At 46.0% G+C, this 17,740-nt stretch overlaps 1 protein-coding gene across 2 annotated transcripts in view; it reads right to left on the bottom strand.

The window, feature by feature from the left end:
* MAPRE3 (microtubule associated protein RP/EB family member 3) overlaps window positions 1–15,896 on the bottom strand; it is a 53,901-nt gene extending 38,005 nt beyond the window's left edge. For both annotated transcript variants that reach the window (XM_027623473.2, XM_027623476.2), the window contains exon 1: window positions 15,742–15,896. The gene's annotated coding sequence lies outside the window, so the exon portion shown is untranslated. The remainder of the gene's footprint in view (window positions 1–15,741) is intronic.
* Between the last annotated feature and the right edge of the window lie 1,844 nt (window positions 15,897–17,740).

Raw genomic sequence — 17,740 nt, 5'->3', positions numbered from 1 at the left:
GTAGACTTCAGAAAGATGCCCCATGACGCAGATCAGTTCTCCAGAAGTGTTGGTGGGCAGGGTGGAGGTGCTACAGAGGGAAAAGGGCTTTCTGAAGTCTACCCTGGGAACCTGGCGGGCTCCTAGGTCAGGGTCTGGTCACCCACACCCAGGAGGGCCAGAAACGCACCCTTGGGAGAGGCAGCGCTAGACCAGTCAGCTTTCTTTTCATGGAAGCACAAATTATGTGGTGGGTTTTGCTCCCTGAATGTCTCTGTCTCTACCTTACCGGAAAGTTGACTCTGCCCAAGTGAGGCCTTATTGAATAGACGGTGGTTGTGGTATCTGCTTCCTAGTTGCCTCTGAGAGGAGCTGGTTGGAGCCTTCTCGGGTTCCAGTGCCACTCCCAACCTGGAGAGGAGCAGTCAGAGATCTGCTCTTTCTGGTCCTCTTGTCCATTAGGGATGAATGCGAGGGCTCGTTAGTTTATCATTACAGTCACTGTCTACTCACTCCTAGGAACGACTACATAGGACTGAGGGCAACAAAACACACCTCAGAAAGCCACTCATTGAGCGATGAGCTTATTTGTTGAGCCTCAACTATTTCTGGGTCTGATGTGGATGAGTAAGTCAGTCTTGGTCCTTGACTCATGGAACTTGTTGTCTAGTGAAATGGACAAATAGTAATATAATAATCATACAAATAGGGCACCTGGGTGGTTCAGTTGGTTAAGTGACTGCCTTCGGCTCAGGTCACGATCCTGGAGTCCTGGGATCGAGTCCCGCATCGGGCTCCCTGCTCAGCGGGGAGTCTGCTTCTCCCTCTGACCTTCCTCCCTCTCATGCTCTCTCTCTACCATTCTCTCTCTCTCAATAAATAAATAAAAATCTTTAAAAAAAATCATACAAATAACTCTATAATTATAATCACATTAAGTGCTAAGAGGAAAAATATAGAACTAGAGTGTTTTGAAAGCAATGCCTTTCAACTGTTTAGTAAAAAATATATTTTACATTATAATCCAAGAAATATATGTACACATATAGACATGTTTAATAAAACAAAAGTTTCATTAAACAATTCTTATTCTTACTATGAACTCTGCACTCTGACATTTTCTGGTCTATTCATTTACAAAATGCTGGTTACAACCCAATAAATTGATCTCACAACCAATTAAAGTTTGTGATCCATAATTTGAAAAAGCCTGTCAGCGGGGCCCCAGCCTGTAGTGGAGTTGGGGTGGAGGTCATGAGACACTTCCCCGAGGGAATGACACTTAGGCCCAGACACGCGAGGTTAAGGACAGTCAGCCCAGAAAGTCCAGGAAAGAATGTTCCGGGTGAAAGGGAACAGCATATGTAAAGAACCCTCATTTTACACGAAAGGAAACGGGATCAAGGAGAGATGTGATTTGTTCATGGTCACATAACTCTGAGCCCAGGCCTCCCAACTCCAGGTTCAAGGCTCTTTCATGGACTGCAGCCTATCAGTTGTCCTGTTGCTCTTCAGTTAGTAGTTATGGGCCAAGGACTAATTATTCTCACCTAGGCTGCCTAGGAGAAAAGAGAAAAGAGCAATGGCAGGAGGCTATGTTTACAAAGATTCCATTAAATTCTACATGCAAAACAATGCACGTTAGCTCCTACCCCACCTGGCTTGAGGCCTGTGCCGCAAGCTGTTTGTGCCTTCCTGGTAGGGACTGGCAGGGAGCCACACTCCTGCTCAGTGCTGGCTTTAACGAAACATCATTTACAAAATGGCCAGGCAAAATTTAGTCTTAGCTGAAGGCCCTGGAAAGAATGCAGAGCACTGGCCCTGGCTTTTCCATCTCCCCACGTTGATGCCGGCACCTGACTTTCCACGCGTTTCCACCTTGCTCAGCTCCCTGCTATCAGCCCCCGTGACTGCTGTGAAGGGCGAGCTGCATAAATGGCTCGGTTGTGCAGCCTGGAGGTAATGTGAATCCGGCAAGTGAACTACAGCCCACAGCCATGGGTGTCAGTCAGGGTCAGGGTCAAAGTGGATGATCTAGGAGCACATGAGAAAAAGAGGGGTCGGGAGGGAAGGGCCTCTTTCAAAACAGGCAAGAAGAGAAACAGGGTTGCTGTATACAGACACAGAGTTTGTACACTGCACAAAGCACCCAGGGAGGAGATTTGTGAGGTTGACACAGAAGCCCCACTACACTCACAAAACTGTGTTCCTGGTGTTATGCACAAACAATGAATCATGGAACACTACATCAAAAACGAATGATGTAATGTATGGTGATTAACATAAAAATAAAAAATTATTAAAAACAAAAGAAAAACAAACAAACAAAAAAACCCAAAACTGTGTTCCTGGCAAGGGGCTGATCTGCCTGAAGGAAGAACCCTCACTGACAGAGGCCGGAGAGGAATGGTTCTGTAGGGCACCTGGTCAGAGGGTCGGAAGCAGCCAGAACCACAGGACATCACGTTGAAAATGCTGCCAAGCCTAGGGAAGGTCGGCGTCCTCTGGTTTGAAACAGTACTGGTGTGTGGGTGTTTATAGGCTGGTGGCTGGGGGCCACCCTGCAGTGATGAGCTGTGACCACAGGAGCTCTTGGTTGATAAGCAGAGACACCTGGCAGTTTTAACACTTAGCAAGCCAGACTTTGGGATCCTCCTGCATCTTCTTTTCTCCTTCATCAATCTCAGAGTGGTCCAGCCACACTCTGGAGGCACAACCCCCCAGATGTTAAATTAGTTTTTAAAAAATGTTACTGATGGGGCCCCTGAGGGGAGCTCAGTCAGCTAAGCGTCTGACTCTTGGTTTTGGCTCAGGTCATGATCTTAGGGTTGTGGGATCGAGCCCTGCATTGGGCTCCCTGCTCAGTGTGGAGTCTGCTTGAGATTCTCTCTCTCCCTTTTCCTCTGCTCCAACCCCTGCTCGCTCTCTCACTCTCTTGCTCGAATAAATAAGTCTTTTTAAAAAATGTTATTGGTAATAACCTGCCCATGTAAAAACACCGCAAACATTACACCAAGGTAAATAATGAAAAGTAAAAGCAGTGTCTTCCAAGTTTTAAAATTAAAATCTTCTTCTGTCAATAACCTCCTTACTACTCATCCCTCATATTCCAAACCTGCCTTCTGTTCTCATTGAGCCTGTAATTATTCTGCCCCCTCCTTCTGCTGACAACCAACGCCTCTCTTAGATTTGTAGCTCTTCCCTCCACCTCTGACCTTAGGGCCAGCTGCTTCAATGCCATCTTAAATTCTGCCTCCTCAGAAACCTTGGCTGAACATGACCCTGCCCTCGCTGCTGGCCACTCACTGCTGCTCCCCAGGGTAGAGGACTTCAGAGACTGAGCCTCTTAGGGATCCCTGGGTCCAAGTCAGCCCTCGGCCCTGAACAAGACTTCTATTCATCTCTCATACGCCCAGGCTCATTTCTTACAGCGGTTAATTCAGACCTTCAAGACCTCAGCCCTACCTCAACAAGTGGTATTGGCTCCATTTCACTGAGGAAAAGGTCTTTTCTTAGCAGGAACGCCACTCATCTCCCCTGGGCTTCACCCTGCAAGTCATGGGTAGAAAGAGCCACACCCTCTCCTCCTACCAGTCTCAGTGGAAGGCAACCCTTCCCTCCTCTGCAAGGTTACCCCTTCCCTGGTGTCCCCAAGATCTTCCCCATTTGCTCCCTTTCTCTCTTGCACCCAAATTACTTTCCTCAAATAACTCCTTCTCCCTTCTGCCATTACACGTGTTCAGATCTCCTTATTATCAGCAAGCATTCCAAGTCAATCCCAAACTCTTACTCAAATTGTAAGCTGGCTGGATCACCATGGAGAACAATGCGTAATAAGCCTAGTACAACAACAACAACATGGAGGCAACCTAAATATCCACTGATGGATGAATGCATAAAGAAAATGGGGTAACATATAGAATGGACTATTGTTCATTCATAAAAGAGAAGGAAATCCTGCTATTTGCAACAACATGGATGGACCTTGAGGGCACGGTGCCAAGTGAAATAAGTCAGACAGGGAAAGACAAAAACTTGTATGTGGAATCTAAAAACACCAAATTCATGGATACAGAGACAGACTGATGGGTGCCAGAGATGGGGTATGGAGGGTGGGGGAAATGAATGAAGGTCAAAAAGTCAGTCCTGGGGATATAATGCACAGTGCAGTCACTGTAGTTATTTACTGTATGGTATATTTGAAAGTTGCTAAGAGAGCAAATCTTAAAAGTTCTCATCACAACAAAAAACAATTTGTAACTATGTGTGGTGATGGAGGCTAACCAGACTTGTCCTGGTGATCACTTCACAATACATACAAATATCGAATCGTTATGTTGTACACCAGAAACCACTACAGTGTTATGAGTCAATTCTATCTCGATTAAAAAACCCCTGCAGAAAAAGACCCACAAATACAGAGAGCAACTGGAGGTTGCCAGAGGAAGAGGGGTGGGGGAATGGGCCAAATGGGAAAGTCAAAACCAAAACAAAATCCAGCATTGTTTGTACCCTTTGCCTCTGAATTCCACTGTATGGGATATACTCTGAAGAAATAACCCACAAAAGAAAAATAGTGGCTTGTACAGTGATGTTCAGAGCAGAGATATTTATACTTGCAACTTGCAAAATGTTGGAAATACCCCAATTGCCCAATAATAGATTGATAGTTCAGCATATTTTGGTTATTGATATAATGGAACACCACAGAAGGAATGGGATATTTGTTTTTATTTTTATTATTTATTTTTTAACTTTAATTCCAGTGTAGTTAACATACAGTGTTATATTAGTTTCAGGTGTACAATATAGTGAGTGATTCAACACTTCCATATAATTACTCAGTGCTCATCAAGATGAGTGTACTGGAATGGGATATTTGAAGTGACACATACATGGATTATGTTGATACAGAGAAATCTGCAGATGAAGCAGATTTTAATACAGAAAAGTTATATAAGCAAAAAATGCACTCATTAAATTTTTATATGCATTTGCTGATAAAGAAGAGAATTACACTAATAAAAAATTTGATCTTGCTGCTTCTTCTGGTAACTACTTTTCTGCCTTTTCCTGTTGCCACTCTCTGATGACCATCCATTGCCTCTGTTGTCCCTCTACCCAGTTCCCCCCTTTACACTACCCAATCTGGCCTCCATCTTCAGTCTTTTACTGGACTCCCACCCTCAGCAATCATCATGATTTTCTTCTGGATAGATCCTTGAGTCTAGTTAAGCCGGTGGCACTGACTCCCTCTTCTTGACATCTTTCTCTTTTCTCTTCCCTTGCTGAGGAACCATCCTAACTTCCCCACACCTCTTTGCTTTTTTCCTAATTGTGGACAGTTCTTGAAGCCTATTACTTGGAGCGCTGGTCTTGGTGCTCTGTACCCCAGCCTTCTGGACAGAGCCCCTTTCAGGGCAGCCATCCCTCTGCGCCGCTCACTCTCAGTCTGTAGCTCCATCCCAGCCTCACCCTCGGCTTCTGGTTCTATGTGATCACTCCGCTTAGAGGTCTCCAACTGTCACCTCTGGTTCTCCACGTCTGAAATGAAACTTCTCTCCAAATTATCTCCTCAACTACCTAACTTCTGGCTAATGTCACCAATGTTGTCCCAAACTGTCACACCCTCAATTTGGTAAGGGTGACCTGCTTATGGTCCTCATCACATTCACTCCCAGTCATTCCTTGGCGGACGCCTTGTCTCTTGGAAAGCCCTCTCTGCTGTCCTGTCTCCTGAAAGCCTGCTTACCTTCAGGGCAAGCTCAGGCTCTGCTTCCTTTGTGAAGTCTTTTCCAGTTACCTCAGTTCACAATGATAATTTTCCTCTCAGAATCCTTGTTGAATTTAGACTCTATAGTACTAATGACACACAATGCACTGTTCTTTTCATTTCTTTTACCTGAACTCTCTTACTCATCTCTCCTCTGGTGGACAGGATCCTGCATCATCCAGCTCAGCCAGGCCCAGTGCATCGCCCTCTCTGAAGCCCTCCCAGTTCTCACAGGCTCAGGGTCACTCCCCCTTCTGGGTTACCAAAGCACCCCTTCCCATCACTGCTGGAGTTTCCATCCCCTTGTATTATAGTGACTTATATCATTTTTGTCCAACTCTCAGCAGAATGTTAGCCAAGTTCCTTAAGCACAAAGACCACTTCTTACACAACAAAGCACCACAGATGTGTTGCTGACATCTGATGTTGTCAAATATACTGGTCATTCTACACATGCATCTTATCTTCCAAGCCACACTATGATCTCCTCATGGAGATGGGTTAAGTCTCATTTCTTTTAAATCCCATGGTGACTAAGAATACAAAACAGAAAGGACCTGGGGAGTACATGTTGAGGGTATATTTAGAATAAAGCCTTGAGAAGAAAATATGTAAATGTATATGAATAACCTATAAACCTGGAAACTATATTTTCTGGGGAATACAAGTCTTTTTTTTTTAAGATTTTATTTATTTTTTTGAGAGAGAGAATGAGATAGATAGATAGAGAGAGAGAGAGAGAGAGCGGAGGGTCCGAGGGAGAAGCAGACTCACTGCTGAGCAGGGAGCCCGATGCGGGACTCAATCCCGGGACTCCAGGATCATGACCTGAACCAAAGGCAGTCGCTTAACCAACTGACCCACCCAGGCACCCTGGGGAATACAAGTCTTATCTAGTCTCAAAACACTGCACCTTTTGCTATTTTGGGGCCAGCATAACACATCTCTGTACTTTTCAGTGGTCCTGTCACTTAAAGGTGGTAATAGGATGCCCAAACTGGAAGCTTTCAACTGTGAACTCTACCCATCGAAAATCAGAATGAATCAGAGACTAAATCAGAGAGTCTCTGATAAGTGGCAATAATCTACAAGGAAGGGGCTGGGGGTGGTGGCTGCCTGCCAAGAGTCTGGTACTGCAGAAAAGTCTGGCTACACAGTGCATATTATACCAGGGGAGATAAGTCTTCAGGGAAACACTCCTCACATGGGAGGAGATATTTAAAATCATCCAGTGGTCCAAGGCCTGCCCCTTTCACATGGCACAACACACGTTAGTCCAACTATGATCTTGCTGACTCAGAGCAGCTAAGATTTCATTTCCTACCAATCAGGAAACCCCATTTAAATGACAAGGTGACCAGGACAACCACACCCTCAAGAGGAGATGAATGCCTTTCTGACGATCACTCTCGCCAAGTGGGGAGCTTCTCCAGCTAGCCATACCCAAAGAGTTTTCACTAATAATCCCAGGAGGCTAGGAAGGCCTCCACCCCATCTGGGACAAATGTTTGGGTAGTCAGAACCATCTGGAAAAAGAGGCAGATTCTGCTCAGCAAACATTTACGGCAGCACTGTGTGACAGGCCACACGTCCCTCAGCTCTAAAACCTGGATGCCCAGTGCTCTGAGGTGAGCAGACACCACCACTAGTGGAAGACAGGAATCAGTCCTCTGGGCGGGGCCATGGAGGCAGCGTACAATGTGTGTGTGGACAGGAAAGATCAGGCGAGAGGACAGCTACTGGGCCAGCCCTCCCTTCATAGCTAGGAGCTCCATGGACCCGGTGTAGTGAAGAGGGAACTGCCCAGTCTGTCCCTGCGGAGGGCTTCTGCCCATCAGGTGGCTAGTGGCAGGCATCCAACCTTCTCTATCCTTGGAGGAAGAACGACCTCTGAGCTGATGGCTGAACAGAACATGGCCAAAGGCAAAGGGAGGAAGGAGCCTGCCGCAGGCTTGAGCACAGTCTTTCAGAAAGAGTTCAGATAGGTATACAAGCAGCAAAATCTGAGAGCAAGCCTCAGATAAGGTCCCCAAGACACGGGGGAACCGGGAATCCAGAGAATCTGAATAGACATGGGGGAAGAAAGCCCACCCCAAACAGAGCCCTGTTATACAGGGTTTTACTGAAACCTTCTGATAAATTTAAACAGCAAAAGGTAAGAGGCAAAGAAAACTATCTTAAAGTACTTTCTTTTTAGGGCGCCTGGGTGGCTCAGTTGGTTAAGCGACTGCCTTCGGCTCAGGTCATGATCCCGGAGTCCCGGGATCGAGTCCCGCATCGAGTCCCGCATCGAGTCCCGCATCGAGTCCCGCATCGAGTCCCGCATCGAGTCCCGCATCGAGTCCCGCATCGAGTCCCGCATCGGGCTCCCTGCTCGGCGGGGGTTCTGCTTCTCCCTCTGACCCTCTTCCCTCTCGTGCTCTCGCTCTCTCATTCTCTCTCTCTCACATAAATAAAATCTTTAAAAAAAAAGATACTTTCTTTTCATAAATTTTTTTTACAGCTCATTTGAGTCAAGAGAGATTACTTCTCTGGATGATGGACTTGGGCATTTCTAGGCCATGTTTTTTTTTTTTTTAAGATTTTATTTATTTGACAGAGAGAGACACAGTGAGAGCAGGAACACAAGCAGGGGGAGTGGGAGAGGGAGAAGCAGGCTTCCTGCCGAGCAGGGAGCCTGATGCGGGGTTCGATCCCAGGACCCTGGGATCATAACCTGAGCCGAAGGCAGACGCTTAACAACTGAGCCACCCAGGTGCCCCACTAGGCCATGTTTTTAAGTCACATACCCACACAATAATACTCCATGTTCTCTTTCAAAGAAGAAATAAAGTAGTATCTAAAGAAACACCTTTGAGATGTGTTTTTCATTAATCTTGACAATGGTGAAACGAAATAATAATAAGTAGATTAAATATCTTGTGATTTTCTTAGAGATTACTCTACTATATGGAATCTATAAAGCACTGGCTTAAAAGTTTTATAATAGGGGCCCCTGGGTGGCTCAGTGGGTTAAGTGTCTGCCTTTGGCTCAGGTCATGATCCTGGGGTCCTGGCATGGAGCCCCGAGTACAGCCCCACCCCCCCATCGAGCTCCCTGCTCCTAGGGGAGCCTGCTTGCCTGCTTCTCCCCCTCCCCCTGCCCCCCAACCCTGCCGCTCATGCTCTCTCTCTCTCCAATAAATAAAAATCTTAAAAAAAAGTTTTATAATAAAAGTTATAATTGCTAACACAGAAAAGTTTGGAAAATAGTGAAAAGCACTACCAAAACAACATGTTCATTTATATCCCATTACTTCAAGATTATCATGTATGGTTGGCAAATGCTCTGCTAGTACTTTTTCACATTTTTCTTTATAAAAATGGTATCATTCTCAACATACTATTTTACATCTCTTTTTCACTTATTATATCAAAAGTTTCTGGTATCAACAAATATCCTAAAAGATTCTTAATGTATGTTCAGTGTGTGTGTGTGTGTGTGCGTGCGCGCATGCACGCGCATGCATGTGCACTGGTGCAGTATTTTATCTGGGTAAACCTGACCAATCCCTAATTGTTGACCCTTTAGTTGTTTTAACTGTTAGATATTATTAATAATGTTACATTAATAAAAATCCTTGTACAGTATTTTTGTAAACACCCTTGATTTTCTAAATATTCTTAGAATCATAATTTCTGATTTAAGGATGTATGTTCTTTTTTTAAATTTTATTTTATTATGTTATGTTAATCACCATACATTATATCATTAGTTTTTGATGTAATGTTCCGTGATTCACTGTTTGTGCATAACACCCAGTGCTCCATTCAAGGATGTATGTCCTTTTAAGGCTTTTGATATACATTGTCAAAATTACTGGTCAGATTTGAAGCAATGCTTCTTGCTCAGTTATTTTAAACATCACACAGTGGTATGTATCTCCCATACACAGGAAACAATTTCAGGAAAAAAATAATTTTACTTGGAATTGAAATATTTTAATAGGTCAAGTCCTATTTACTTCAGGCAAATAAAGCATTCAGAGCTCAAAACGCTAATGTTATGTCATGCCTGTTTAGCAAAGTTGGTAGGACATGATGCTAGTGAGAGATACAGGGCTTAGGCTAGTATTGGCTGGTCAACTCAACATAGAGGAAAAACCATCCTTGTCAACAGAATGTCTCACCAACCTTGGCCAACTGTCACAAATTTGTACTCTTGGCCAGAGGGAAGATTAGGCGATGGAATGTGGATTACTCAGCATAACCCATCCTCACTCCTGGTTAGCAAGCCAAAGCACGTGTCCAAATGATAGGTGTGTCTTCTTTCTATAATAAATAGGACACCTGGCTAGGAAACACAATTGACCAACTTATGGGAAGATTAAAGCTCAATAATATGTAATTATTTTGTCAAAGATCATCTATTTCCTAGGAGAAGCAGTTACTGAATGAGCTGTGGGCTCTATCGGCTAGGTCTGATCAAAAACACAGCTAATGCTAGAGTGTGTCAGCACTTCAGCCGGAGGTCCTTTAAACTTCAAGCCTTCCTTTTTTTTTTTTTTAATATTTTTTATTTATTTATTTGACAGAGAGAGTGAGCACAAGCAGGGGGAGCAGCAGGCAGAGGGAGAGGGAGAAGCAGGCTCCTTGCCGAGGAGGGAGCCTGATGCGGGGCTCGATCCCAGGACCCTGGGATGACCCGAAAGGAAGGCCCATGCCTAACCGACTGAGCCACCCAGGCGCCCCTAAACTTCAAGCTTTCTTGATGTAAAGTAAGGGGCACGGATTTTTCATAAAGGTCATCTGGTCAGATGGCATTTCATCAATAGTTGAAAATTAAATTAGCATATTGGAATAGTAATGATGACTTCAACTGGGCAAGAGGAGGGACTATTCTTAAGAAGGGAAGGAAAACAGGAGAAAGAGGTGGGTAGGCAGCAGGTCAATGAAGCATCTTGGGCTGCCAGGGAAGTAGCCACTTTGGAGTTTCCTGCCCTCACTTACGACTGACTTGGTGCAAACTGGCTTGGCCTGCCTGAGGGAAGCAGTCTAACCCTATCTGCCTCTTGTATTGAAGGCTTCAAGTAAAGGCAAGGCCTTCTTCTTCTTCTTCTTCTTTTTTTTTTAAGATTTCATTTATTTATTTGACAGAGAAAGACATAGCAAGAGAGGGAACACAAGCAGGGGGAGTGGGAGAGGGAGAAGCAGGCTTCCCTCCGAGCAGGAGGCTCGATCCCAGGACCCTGGGATCACGACCTGAGCCATAGGCAGACACTCGCTTAATGACTGAGCCACCCAGGTGCCCCAAGGCAAAGCCTTCTTTTGTATCAAAATGTACTCACTGAAAAACAGCCGCTGCTAACTCTATTCGTCTGCATGAAATTACAAAAACATACATGCTGCTTATAACAATTCACATATAGAAGCACATAAAGTAAAAGTTCTCCTTTGAATCTCCCTTTCCCTCCTCCACACCAAAATTCTTCCAAGAGGTAAAATCTACTGTGTTTAATCCCTTTTCAGTCTTTAGATGCCTATACCTTCGTATTTTCTTCCCAAATGAAATTTATATGAATTTAAGTTCATTTGTGTTCTACCTGAATGGCTTGCCTGGCTCCTTAATTACTGGGTAGTCTCTGCCTTTGACCCCATCTGGAAATGTTGCCATCCCAAACGACCTCCCTTTACTTCTCTTCACTAGAAAGGAGGTTGCCGAGCAGGGTTTCCATCCCTGCTAGGATGGAAAGCTCCTTTGCCTGGCCCTCCAGATCTCCTGGACAGATGCAGAAGCTGACCCGAGCAAAGTCACGGAGGAGAGCTACGCCTCTAACAGAAGAGAAAGTGAATGAAGGCCATGGGAGATTTAGTCACAAGGGAGAGCTCAGCAGCTTTTTCATTTCCAATTAAGCTTGCTCCCCAGACTGGCCTCCCCAAATGGAGGACTAACCGCCCCCATGACATACACAAACACACCAAGTCTGTGCTCTCCCGGGCAAGTGCTCCTGCCCTGCTAGTCTTTCAGATAACCAGGTCAGCTGAATACATGGATACAAAGGGGCATTTCATATACTCCTATTTTGGCAGTTGGAATAACACTGCAAGTGCCAGGTCTTCATGGGACAAATCTTCTCTCTGAGCGTGTCAAACACCAGGAGAGTGCTGCTGGGCGGTGGGGGCTACTGAAATGAGGGTCCAAGATGGACTTAAGACATGATACAAATTTGTATTTTTTTAAATTCTATACCCTAGCAACAGGAAATCGTGATTGTTACGTCTTATTAAGCAGGCGTGCTGCATACTTTCTTTCATTTCACCCTCATGACCACCCTGCAAAACAGACAGTTATCATCCCAGGCTTTCAGGGGAGCAATGGGCACGCAGAGGTTCCACAGCCCCCCAAGGCCACACAGCCAGGAGGTGATAGGACCAGCATTTGAACTCAGGTCTGTCTGCTTCCAGAGGCCAGACGACCTCACTTTCTCCAGGAGAAAGGTTAGAAATCTCCCTGGGGCTTCCGGGAACTATAGAAGGTTCCAGGCTGGGAGCTGGAAGATAATCCAGTTTACTGCTCCTCTTGGCCCCTCCTGGCCCCCTGCACCCTGCCTCTTGGGATGCAGGGGCCTCACAGATGCCAAGTTGAGAGGCCTACAAGCCCCCACCTTCACATTTATTTTATAGTAGATGATGCAAAGTTTGGAAGGGAAAACCTTCCTAGAGTCAGAGTGTGTGAGGCAAAATTATTATTTTTAAGGTGGCAAGAATATTCAATTAGACAGTGTGACACTAGATTTTACCTAGCTCTGCAACATCTCTGACAATAAAACAAGTCCTTGTCTACAGGACTAATTACAGACTACTAAATTATTTTTATTAAAATCCTCTGAATACTAAACATGAAGGATGAGACAATGTAGTATTGCAGACTAGCTCTAGAAATCTGGGTGCTAATCCTGACTCAGCCACTAATAACCACCAACATTCATTTGTACAGTGTACACAGTTTACAAAGTGTTTTCACATACTTTTTACATTAGTTGGGTGACTTTAGGCAAATCGCTTAACTCTTGGTGTCTCATGTTAGAATCTGGAAATGAGAACATTGAGCTATATCATCTGAAGTCCCCTCTACTTCTAACATCGTACAGGGGTTGGGCATGTACTTTAGGATCTTTATAAATGTATCTGTAAACAAATCAGGGCAAATGCATTCTGCTTGAGAAAAATAATATTTTCTGTTCAGCCTCTGAAAGATGTTACCCTAGCCAAATTCATGTATAGCTCATAAGACATTGCTGCCAGTTAGTTGGCTCAGCTTCTGGAAGATACCATAATAAGGCCTTGGGTTGGATTCCCACATAGGAACTTTCCTCTGTTCAGTAGCCAACTACTGTGCCTAATGACAGTCAATTGTCTTACACACATAACCCCATAAAATGGGCTAACTTGGAGGAAGGACTTGGAAGAAATCCGTCCTCACAATGCATGCACTGTCAGGATGGTAGGTCAGTAATGGCATCATCACACACCCAGAAATATTATAAATATCACCCTTCCTCAGTTCTAAAACACACAAATCCCTCCTTCAAATCTTGCCACGTCCTGGCTACTTTACTGTTCCCGAAATTAGGATGTGCCTTAGAATCAACATATATATTTTGATCTGGTTGTGTTAAATTGTTTTACTAAAAAGCGTTGGTAAATTGCTGGTGTGTCTTAGAATCAAAGGGATATAATGCTACAAAACCACCATATAGATTACATAGATTTAGGTCTAACTTCATTCAAATTGTGTCCCTCTCCCTGATCTTAACAATTACATTCAGTAACAACTGGATAGGCAACATTCGAGACATAGGCATTAGTCTGTTTCCCAATAGTAGCCATTTAAAAAGCATTCCATCATTGTCTCATAAAACACTGGTATGGATTTCAAAGGCAAATTAACCCATATAAAAACCACTGTGATGCTCTGAAAATGTCCCGTCCCAGAGCAAACTGGAAAGGGAACATTTTACTCACACCCTCCTCATCTATCTAGCCTTGACACATTTTCTTGCTTCTTAATTCACAACCCTCCACCCCAGTACTATTGCTGATTCCCAAAATACACTCAGCCCAGGAGGAGCAGCTCTCCGGCACAGCTGTCTGCTCCTGCCCTGCCCGGGTATTTCGGTGAGCTATGCAACACAGAGGACCACACAGAAGGAATGTAACTCTCAGGCCCCACAGCTCCCATCACCCCGCAGGCAGGTGCATCCCGCCAAACCCCAGACTGGCATTCGAAACAGAAGAAACTGCATTGCTGCATGGGGGCTGTAGTTTTCCTGAACTTCATCTCTATGTTTAAAACTAGGGCAACAGCCGTCTTTGCTACTGTAAACTAATCTGATGGGCATGGGGGTGGGGAGTGGCTCTGAGGAGGCTGCCAATAGGCCATGATTGAGCAAAGTCAAGGAGCAAAATCATTGTTTCTCACTGTTTGCAATCCCCAAAACTGCAAATTAGTGGGTCCTTCGCCATGATTTTTAGAAGTAAACTATCTACTCCTTTGGCAGCCTGGAGTAAAAAAATGCAAAGCCTCTTGTAGGGTTTAACTGCCTGATATTTACACATATTTGCTAACAGTACACTGGAATCTGGAAGCCAAAAAAAAAAAAAAAAAAGAATCAAAGGATATTGGCAGTGAGGTACATGCATAGTAGTTAGGAGCCCTCGAGTTGAGGCACGTTTATTAAGAGAGCCCTGGCTGCGAGCACCAATTCTGACTTGAGCACAATTTCTGCTGGAAAAAGAAAACAGTTTGGGATCCTCCAAAATCAGGGAATGCAGGGTGGGCAGGTGGATTGGTAGCAAACATAACCCAGGGAATTGTCCAAATATGCTGGAACCCCTATCGGGTGACAGCCCCCACAAAGACTCACAGCTGCAGGAGGTGGGGGGTACAGGCCGCAGACCTACCTATACCACAGAGAAATCCTGGTTCTTCTCCTTCCTCTTCACTCTGCACGTTATGTTAAAACTCACTGTCACCCAGTCGGTGACTGCATGGAATTTACAGGTATCAGAGATTAAGTCCTGCCACAGCCCCTCAACAAACAGTAAGCACTTGCTATGGGTGATATCAGGCCTCACATTATACCAGGGTTGTACTGCAAAGTAAGTAAGTAAGTAAGTAAGTTAGTAAGTAAATAAATAAATGCATACTAAAGAGTACCGCAAGATGCTTCTTCACAACACACTGGAAGCGCAAGAACTTCAGCTCCCCAACTCAACCTCCGCACCCCCTCCCCCCCGCCCCACTCCCTCTAGTTCTTCTCGGTAGCACCTGCCAAGGCAACAGCCCAGCCCACTAGAAGGCCACCATGCACCAGCGGGTGTTCACTAAACAGTAGCCGATCATCATCACGGGGTTGAGTCCTTCTCAGCAAAACCTATTCTGAAAGCCCCAGAAGCTCTTAGCAGTCAGTCAGAACTGTCCAGACCTGCTTCCCCACACCAGTCAGGGCAGGACTGTGTGGGTAAGAAACCTGAGGCCCCAAGGTTTGGGCAGGCAGAATGCTCCCCCCTCCCCCAAGTCTCCCCTCGCCCTCTCCCTTGTCACTCTTTTTCTGGCATATCACTGGGGAAAACCAGAGAGGCCGGAGGTGTCAGGCCCAAGAGGAGTAAGGAGAAGCGACAAGGGCGGACCGGAGGCAGTTTGGGGCGACGCAGGGGGATCAGTCCGGGGTGGAGGTGCGGTGGCGCCACATCTAGTGGGGAAGGAGCCCCCGAGGTGGGTCCGGAGGGAGGGCAAGGAGGGGGAGTGGCTCGAAGGCCTGACGGCCGCCGCGTGAACCCCAAGAGAGAGGGACGGAGGGAGAGAGGCGGCGGGGGTGAGGCGCGGTTGGGGGGCGGGGGCGCGGGTGGGGAGGCGAGGGGGGCAGCCGGGTTCCCCTCCCCCAGCCCGGGCCCGGGCCTCCCGCTGACTCAGCCCCACGGCGTCGGTCGCCTCGGCCCGGACTCACAGTGCGCGAGGCTGCTCCGGCGGAGGCGGCGGGGCGGGGGACAGGCGGCGGGGGCGCTGCGACTGAGGCTGCGGCTCCGGCCGGCGGCTCCGGGGCGAAGGGTCCTAGCAGAGGCCGCCGCGGTCTCTGGCTCAACGCACAGGGACTGCGGGGGAAGAGAGCACTGCGCAGGCGCGATGCGGCCACCGCTGTCAGTCCGAGCGGGGCGGGGCCAGGGCACCCGCCGTCTCCAAGGCAACTGGGCGGCGAGGGAAGGACAGCCCCAACCTCCACCTTGTCTTAGCGACGGCGGCGGGGGGCGGCGGGGGGCGACGAGACAGTCCCTCTACATTGCCATAGCAACAAGGAGAAGAAACCGCCTCATAAATTTATGGTGGTACCGAGGGAACGCTCTTACCTTGTCACCATGGCAACTGGGGACAGCCCCTTCCTTTTTCCTTAGCAACAGGGTAACAATTCCTCCACCCTGTCTAACTAATCACAGAAGGAACAACCATTTACACCTGATTCCGTAGTAGCCAGATGACGGATTCCTATCTGCCTCACGGCTACTGCAAAGGAAAAACTGGAGCATATTTCTTCTCTTTTAGCAACACGAGAGAGCTAAGGCCGAGTATCTCCTCGCGGTTTATGGTTTTTAATCACAGCCCGTTACTCTAACCTCCAAATTCAATTTTTTTCCTACCTGTGTTAAACGTACCTTTTCATCTCCTACCAGATCTATACCCTTAACCCTAAACTGAGCTAACAAAATCGTCTATACACATATCACTTGAGTTTTTATCAACCGCATTGTCTCTCTCCCACTGCATTTGTAAGCAATTCTTGTTTCTTCATCTTGCCCATTAGCTGGTTGAGATTCTACCTCCTCATAACTAGTTCCCTCCTCGATATGTTGTTCACTGGTGTTCCCAAATTCCCTATACCAAGTCTGCTTTTATGGATCTCCCCGGTTCTTCTAGATCCCTCTTCTCCCTGTTCACACCCACTGCCCTTGTCCTTCAGTGCTCTGCCCAGGGCTCCAACACGCTCACCCCCTTTGTGATTTCATCAGCTTGGTTCTCTTCCTGCAGATGGTTTCTGGCTCTCCCTCCCTCAGCCCTCACTCCCACAGATGTCTGAGGTCACCTCTGTACCCACCTTGAACATACATATCTCTTTTATTACACACATCCTACAGTATCGTCTTTAGTTTACATGTCTGTCTCCCTAGTCAGACTATATGCCCCTTGTGGACAGGAATTCTATCTTATTCATTGGCTCCCTCAGCATTTAACACAGAATGTGACCCCATAGAGTTCCAGTAAGTGTTTATGTAATTGAATCAAGAGAAGAGAAAGATTTTCTTCAAAGATTCTTCAAGATTTTCTTTGACCCCGAAGAAATGGGTGAAGGGAGTCAAAAGGTAAAAAGGTAAATAGAAAAAAAAAAGATTTTCGTTCTTCCTCACTTTCTCTGACCAAGCTGCCTCCGAGTCTGTCAGCATTTTCCCTATGATCTTTATACATATTTAATCTTTAATACAATTGCCACTATTATAACTCTCTCACTCCCTTAACTCTCCATCTTAATGCCAAAATTCTAGTCATCTATTATCTGAGACTCTGGCATTCCGTATTTCCTGAATCCTCGCCTCTAGTTAGTCTCCCTTCTACACATCCCAAATGTACCCACTAGAGTAAATTTCTTCACTGGGTACTGACCCCCTCCATGACTCCTGTCACCCTCTATAATCAGTAAGCTCTTCACACCTTACCATTCTGTCATCTGCTGACTCAGCTTGGATTGAGCCCTCTAGGTGAACATCACTGGATCCTGCTGGGTTTGTTGGCATACAGGAGATGCTGCATTCTCTTTGAATGACCCAGAAGTAAGAATTCATTCTTTTCCTAATCTTCCTGTTTAGCTCCTAGAGATCCCATCCCAGGACTATAGGTGCCAAAGGACTCTGACTGAACCCATTTTCTTGGGGGAGAAGGAGGATGCAGCCCATCACAAA

The sequence above is a fragment of the Zalophus californianus genome, chromosome 8, assembly GCF_009762305.2.
Source record: "Zalophus californianus isolate mZalCal1 chromosome 8, mZalCal1.pri.v2, whole genome shotgun sequence".
Classification (NCBI taxonomy): domain Eukaryota; kingdom Metazoa; phylum Chordata; class Mammalia; order Carnivora; family Otariidae; genus Zalophus; species Zalophus californianus.
Note: the sequence above shows the minus strand (reverse complement) of the source record. Positions and strands in the feature narration are given on the sequence as shown.